A 7,112-nucleotide genomic window follows, 5' to 3' on the forward strand; every position below is an offset into this window, starting at 1 on the left:
GGTGCCACATGGGAGTGGGACGGCAGAGGACGAGTTCCCTTTGCTTAGTCCCCTCCCTATATGCAACGTCAACCCCAGACGCCTCCTTCCTGTGACCTTCCTGACTTCCTGGGTCCCTTTGTGTAGCACTGACCCCAGACGCCTCCTTCCTGTGTCCTTCCTGACTTCCTAGGTCACACACTCTGTCTATGCACTAATCCCAGACACCTCCTTCCTGTATCCGGTCCTAGCCTCCTACGTCACTCCCTCTCCCTTGGTGTGCTAAACTCAGACAGCCCCTTCCGGTATCTGACCCTACAATCATTGGCTAGTAAGCGGGCTGGGGAGGAGGGGCTAGTAGGTACTTAAGGAATGAGCGTGATCAGATCACGCGCTCTCTTTGCTCCTGCTCTGATGGCTTGCTGTGATGGCCTCTGAATAAAGCTCTGGTGTTGGCGCCTCCTGATGGCTTGTCTCTGTGTGTTTATCCGGTTGAGGACCGAAGACTGATGAGTGAGTATGACTCTGGCAGCCTGCTCCTTATAGGAGGAGTGTTCAGCGCGGCCGGCATAAGGTCGGCGCGGCCGGTACAGGAATTCATTTATTTGGTTGATCAGCTATTCTCCCTAATTAATGTAAAAACAATCTTAAGGATGGGGGAGACGTGGGGATGTTTGTAGGCAGTAGGGAAAGAGCTGTTAGGAAGAGACTAAAGATTATGAGAGAGGTGATTATGGGAACAATCTACTGGGGAAATGGGACGGGGTGGGATTAAAGATACAGGTGTAGGACTTGGATTTAGCAAAGAGAAAAGTCACTTCTTCAATGGAGACGGGAGTGAAGGAGACTGATGAAGTAGGGAGGTATTACAGGACTGAAAAGGGGCAAATGTCCTGATTTTTTAAAACAGGAAGAAAAAAGGGAATTTTCAAGACTGTAGGCTTTTTTTCCCCCTAACTTGGGCCTTTACTTTGGCTTCTTGGAAAAAGTCCAGAATAGATTATTGAAAGACAGTTTATTGAATTCCTAGCATGGTTTCATCGTGAGCAGCTCATATCAGGTTAAGCTCATTTGTTTCCCTTTTTGTTAATAGTTTTGCTGGACCAGAAGATCAGGTGAACACTGCAGATAGGATTTGGCTTTATCTAGACTTGAGCAGAGCATTTAATCAAGCCTCTCATGCTATCCTCATATAAAAGATGGAGGGATGTGAGCTAGATGCGGGATGGAAATATACAATAATCATAACTTTGAATGAATAAAACTGAAGAGAATCGCAAGGTAGATTAGAAAGCAAAATCCAACAATATGCTATTTACAAAACGCATACTTCAAACAAAAAAAAAAATCCAAATAGTTAAAATGAGAGGTTATAGTAGAATTTATTATACATCACAGCAATTAAAGCAGAGATACCAATCATGATATCAGATAGTACAAATATACATAGTTAAAAGAAATAAACAGGGAAGGTACATTTTGCTTTAAAAGCACAATAGATAAAATAAAATAAACAAAAAACCCCCAAAACAAACAAAAAAGCACAATAGAAAAAATTAAAATGGAAGTATCCTAGTCCAAAGTTTTTGGATTAATCTGAAAGGGGAACGTCCTCAGTCTTTAGTTATCTATTATGGAAATAATGCTCTGATGCCTTCTCTCCTGCCCACCCAGGAAAGGAGGCCTCCCTGAATTAGTTAGAGTGGTGACTAGATAGGGATAACTAGACAGGGCCTTTAATTGAGCCATCTGGACCAGATTAGGGTAATGATTATGGTAGTGGTTCTCCATGTTTATTATTCTGTGAATCCCTTTTAATAATTTTTTAAATTTGTTGTGCCCCCCCAGAATAATTTAATATATCAATCATAACATTCTTTTAGATTTATTTACTAAATGCTTACAACTATCACAATAACTTGTCCAAAAAAGCTTCAAATTAAATTTTACATTGTGTAATTATAAAAACTAAAGTTTTATTCTACATATAATTGTGAAAACTCCACATATAGAATTATAAGTCTTAATTTTAAAATAATCATGAATATTTTATGTTGGGTAATCTGTAAGAATTCATAGAAGAAATCCAACAAGATTATTCCCTGTAAGTCGCAACAAAATCCCATCTTTTCCAGGAAACTTTTCCCAGCCCCCCTTCTTAGTTCTAGGGCTTTATTCTGTTGTTTCCTATTTATCCTGTACATAGCTTGATTTGTGTATATTTGTTTGGATGTTGTCTCCCCATTAGATTTTAAGCTCTTTGAGGACAGAAACTGTCTTTTTCCCACTTTTTGTATCCCCAACACTTAGCCAGGCACATAGTAGGCTCTTAATAAATGTTTATTGATTGATTGACCTCATATACCTACTATTTTATATGCAAGATTTCATATCAAATTTCTTTATTTTACAAATTTTCTTAAATTATAAATCATATTTTTAGTGAAATAAGTTACAACTTAGAACATCTTTAACATAACAATCATATATAAACTTAATTTCGATGTTGGAATTTTTTTTATTTGAACAAAGGATTATATTATTTATCTCAGTACCAGAAAGTCTTAAATCTGGTTCCTCATCAATTCTGTTTCTGTATCTTGATCTGAAACAAAAATAAAATGAGAATTCTTGCTCACACAGATATATGGTGAACTATAGTAGGAGAATTTTACAAGCTCTTTTGGGGAGAGACGGAAATTTTTTAAAAATTTAGCTACCTAACCAATTGAGGAAAATAAATAGCTCATTAAAAGATAAAATGTTTACTTTTGTACTGGCAAATGATGACTACTGAATTCAGTGATAAATGTACTTAAAGTATAATTATATATGTTGCTTTGTTTTAAACAATATTTATCTATAAGCCAACCTTTGGATGAAAAGAATTTTTTTTTAATTTTTTGTCCTCCCCATTTAATAGTATTTTATTTTTTTCCAATTACATGTAAGCATAGTTTCAACATTCACTTTGATAAGATTTTGAGTTCCAAATTTTCCTCTCCCTTCCCCCTCCCCAAGACAGCAAGCTATACATGTACAATCATATTAATCATATTTCCACATTAGTCATGCTGTGAAACAAGAATCAGAACAAAAGGGAAAAAAAAACCACAAGAAAGGAAAAACAAAAAAAAAGTGAAAATAGTATGCTTTGATCTGCTTTCAAACTCCATAGTTCTTTCTCTGTATGTGGATAGCATTTTCCATCATGAGTGAAAAAGAATAGCTTTAGAAGCGAATTTCTTCTCTTCTACCATCAGCGCACCAGCTATACTCAAATAGAAACTTCTGAATGACTGACCAAGGTTGCTGACCAGTTAATTTGAAAATCCTTCAGATAGAAAAATAGTAACATAAGCAAAGATTGTCTACATAGGAAAACAGCCTTAATACCATGCTGCAAAGAGGCAATATAAGGTTTGTTTCTGCAGAATATTTGCAATGGTCCATAATGTCTTCAAGATGACGTGTAATGCACATGCACTGCCATCTTGGTTTTCAAATAGCCTGACATTTGTGCTGTAAGGATGCTAACTTTGTAACATTTTTGCACGTGATTACACAGCTGATAAGGTATGATTACAGGGCAAGAGGGGAGAACACTGGAGCTGGTCTGGTGCAGTATATGGAACACAAATGAGGGTATGTGCCTATATCTAACCATCTGTTGGGAATTGTTTTGCCCTGGAATGTCAGACTTTCGTAACAGTTTGCAACAATTCAATGACAGGCTAAGAAATTATAAGGACATATTGTGCTAAGAAGCGGTCAGAATTTGATGTAATCTCTGCACAAACACCAAATGCTTCTAACATGCATATGCTTGTTGACACAGAAGATAAATGTATTTGCAACATAATCGGGCAATTATTTACTGCTTAAGGTGCCTATAAGGAATTTTTTTTAGCACAAATCCCTTAGACAATCATCAGATTCCTCAAGAGAATGTGAACCACTAAATGAGAAGCATTGAATTGGAATAACAGAATGAAGAAGTGTCTTGATTGCTTCAGTACATGGAAGCATTTCTTGAGTTCATCTTGCCAACCCCGAGAAGCCCACCCTTCAAAATGCAGAGGAGTCCAAGTCGAGTTGAAAGCAGAAAACTTTTAGTAGGAGGAAAATGCCGAAAGATCCCCGTACAAAGGAACTCACAGCCCATGAGAGTCAGGGCAGATTTATGCTTGAAAACCACAAAGGGGAGATGAGGGAGGTATTACGGTAAAGAATGGACAGTCTTTTCCCAGGATCTGGTGGACACAGAAGCAGGATGTTTTGCAAGAACAGTTGACCACAAGGCCAATTTGGGTCAGTTGGGGGGTGTGGCACACAGCTCAGCAAGGTCAGCCAGCAAACACCAGCAAAGGAGTCTGGGAGTGAGCAAGACTTAGGCTTACTTTGGGCTCCTGACTGACTGCTTTTGGCAAACAGGCTTACTCCGTGTCCAGTGCATCTGCCTGATAAGGTAACTCTTAGAAAACAGACAAATTAATGTCAAGGGTACTTGACAACCTTTGATCAACTGGAAAAGGGAAGCCTTAAAGTAGTGGTGCATAACCTTTTTTGAGTCAAGGACCTTTTTGGCAGACCTCTTCTCAGAGGAGTCTTTTCAAATGCATAAAATGAAATACCACAAAGGAAATTAATTATATCAAAATAGTTACTAAAATATATTTTAAAAAGTCATGGACTCTGGGTTAAGAGCTCCTATTTTAATGGGAGTGATCAAAGAGGGATTGAATGATTTCAGGGAAATGATTCTTCAGAGGTGTGCTAAAAGTTAAATGACCATTGTCCTGTTGATGAGACAAAATATTAACTGAATTTTACCCTGACCATCGTAACTGTTTTCATCTCCTTGTGGAATTTTGTGCGTTGTCTAGGAATTCTATTACTGTAACTCCAAAATGAGTGGGGTTAGACAGAGATCTTCAGAGTTATGGACTGGCTCTGTCTCTGGTTCTCTCTCTATAAAATTAGATAATCTAAATTAATGAAATGATTAGATTAGATAATCTAAATTAGTTCAGATGAGATTAGATAATCTAAATTAATGATAATGGATTAGATTAGATAATCTAAATTAACAATAATAATAGCTAATATTTATATAGTGCTTACTATGTACTAGGCCCGTGCTAAGTGCTTTACAATTATTGTATTTAATCATCACAACCCAGGAAAGTAGGTGCTAATATTATCCCCATTTTATATATGAAGAAATTGAGGCAGAGAGGTTAATGACTTTCCCATGGTCACACATCTAATAAGTGTTTAAGCTCAGGATTTGAACTCAAGTCTTTCTGACTTCAACCCCAGCACTCTCAACCCATTGAGCCACCTAGCAGTGCCCAGGTACCAGTTAACATTGGTTAACTTTTACAAAGGAGTATTTCCTGAAAAGCTATAGCAACAAAGTACGTTTTGACCTCACCAAACTGAGGTCACACTATCTTCTAAACAACCATGCTGGCTAGTGGAGAGTGGGTTCAAATTCAAAGCATTTCACCCAACCAAGTTCACTTCTTGTTTTTAAAAGTTTATTTATTTTTGGTTTTCAACAATCATAAGCTTTTAAGTTTTAAATTTTCTCCCCCATATCAGTCTGATATAGGCTCTACATACACATTCCTATTAAACATATTTTCTTTTTTTTTTTTTTGGCTAGGCAACGGTGCTCTATCCACAGCGCCACCTAGCTGCCCTTAAACACATTTTCACATTAGTCATGTTGTAAAGAAGGATTAGAACCAGTAGGAGGAACCGCAAGAAAGAAGAAACAAAACAAAACAGAAGAAAAAAAAAGAACAAATAGTAGGCTTCGATCTGCATTCAAACTCCATAGTTCTTTCTGTGGAGGTAGATAGCATTTTCTATCATGAGACTTTTGGAGATGTCTTAGATCCTTGCATTGCTGAGAAGAACTAAGTCTACCAACGTTAGTCATCGCACAACGTGACTGTTACTGTGTACAACGTTCTCCTGGTTCTGCTCACTTCACTCCGCATCAGACCATACAAGTGTTTCCGGGTTTTTCTGAAGTCTGCCTGTTCATCATTTCTTATAACACAATAGTATTCCATCACATTCATATACCACAACTTGCTCAGCCATTCCCCATTTGATGGGCATCCTCTCAGCCAAGTTCACTTCTGAATATAGCGTGAGCACTGGACAAGTTGCTTCCCCAGTGCATTGGGACACAGGAGTTCCAGGACTGATCCATTGCTGGGCTGGGACAATGCTCTTCATTGTCTGTTGTCTCCAGCACAGATTCTAGCTCCTGGATCCCTAGTATTCCTCTGACCCCTTGAAGCTCACAAGGGCACAGACTAGCCCATTCTGTCTCCATACTCCATCTAAGAATGGGAAAGAAAAGGCAGAGAGAGACAAAGGGCAAAAGTTCTATGTATTCATGGTCACATGTGGTCCTGGGTGGGGAGAGTAGGATGCTGTGGCTGGTACTCCTCTCTTCCCACACAGAGGCTTACAGCAGTCACAGGCTTCATCACCGCCAGGTGACAAAAAACCTCAATTTGCTCAGTTCATGTCTTATGCTCAACAGCCAGAACCAGTCATATAGAACAGCTGAACAGGCCTTTTTGTAATGTGTCATCACACAAGTCCAGAAGCAGGTTCCCCAAAGGCAGAGGAGAAGAATGCTCCAAGGACTGGAATGCTATTGTCCAATCCCCTTTACCCATCCAGCCTTATCTAGTGCTTAAAAACCTTACTCAGCAAATATTTTCCTTTTAACTTTTCTCTTTTCTCCAATTTGGGACATGAAGCATATTCATTCATTCATTTTTTTATTCATTCATTTATTCCTTTATTTGTTCATTTATTTATTTAAAGAAAAGAGTTACCTCTGGATAGCTAGGTGGCCCATATATGTATATAAAAGAAAAGAGTTACCTCAGAGGGAAAAGACAGACCAGTAAAATATTTTTGAGAAAAAGGGAGCAATCTCATTTTGTAAGCAGAGTTTAGTTGACCTGACCACTGTGGGCCTCTGAATAATTTGTCAGAATTCAAAATTTGTCAGAATGAGAAGCAAAGTCATCCAAAAGGAATTAAAATGGAGTCCACATCTGCAAGTTCTTAAATTAGAAACCAAATGAGAAGTGATT

Source organism: Vombatus ursinus, unplaced genomic scaffold, assembly GCF_900497805.2.
Source record: "Vombatus ursinus unplaced genomic scaffold, bare-nosed wombat genome assembly UNPS02005286.1, whole genome shotgun sequence".
NCBI classification, from domain to species: Eukaryota; Metazoa; Chordata; class Mammalia; order Diprotodontia; family Vombatidae; genus Vombatus; species Vombatus ursinus.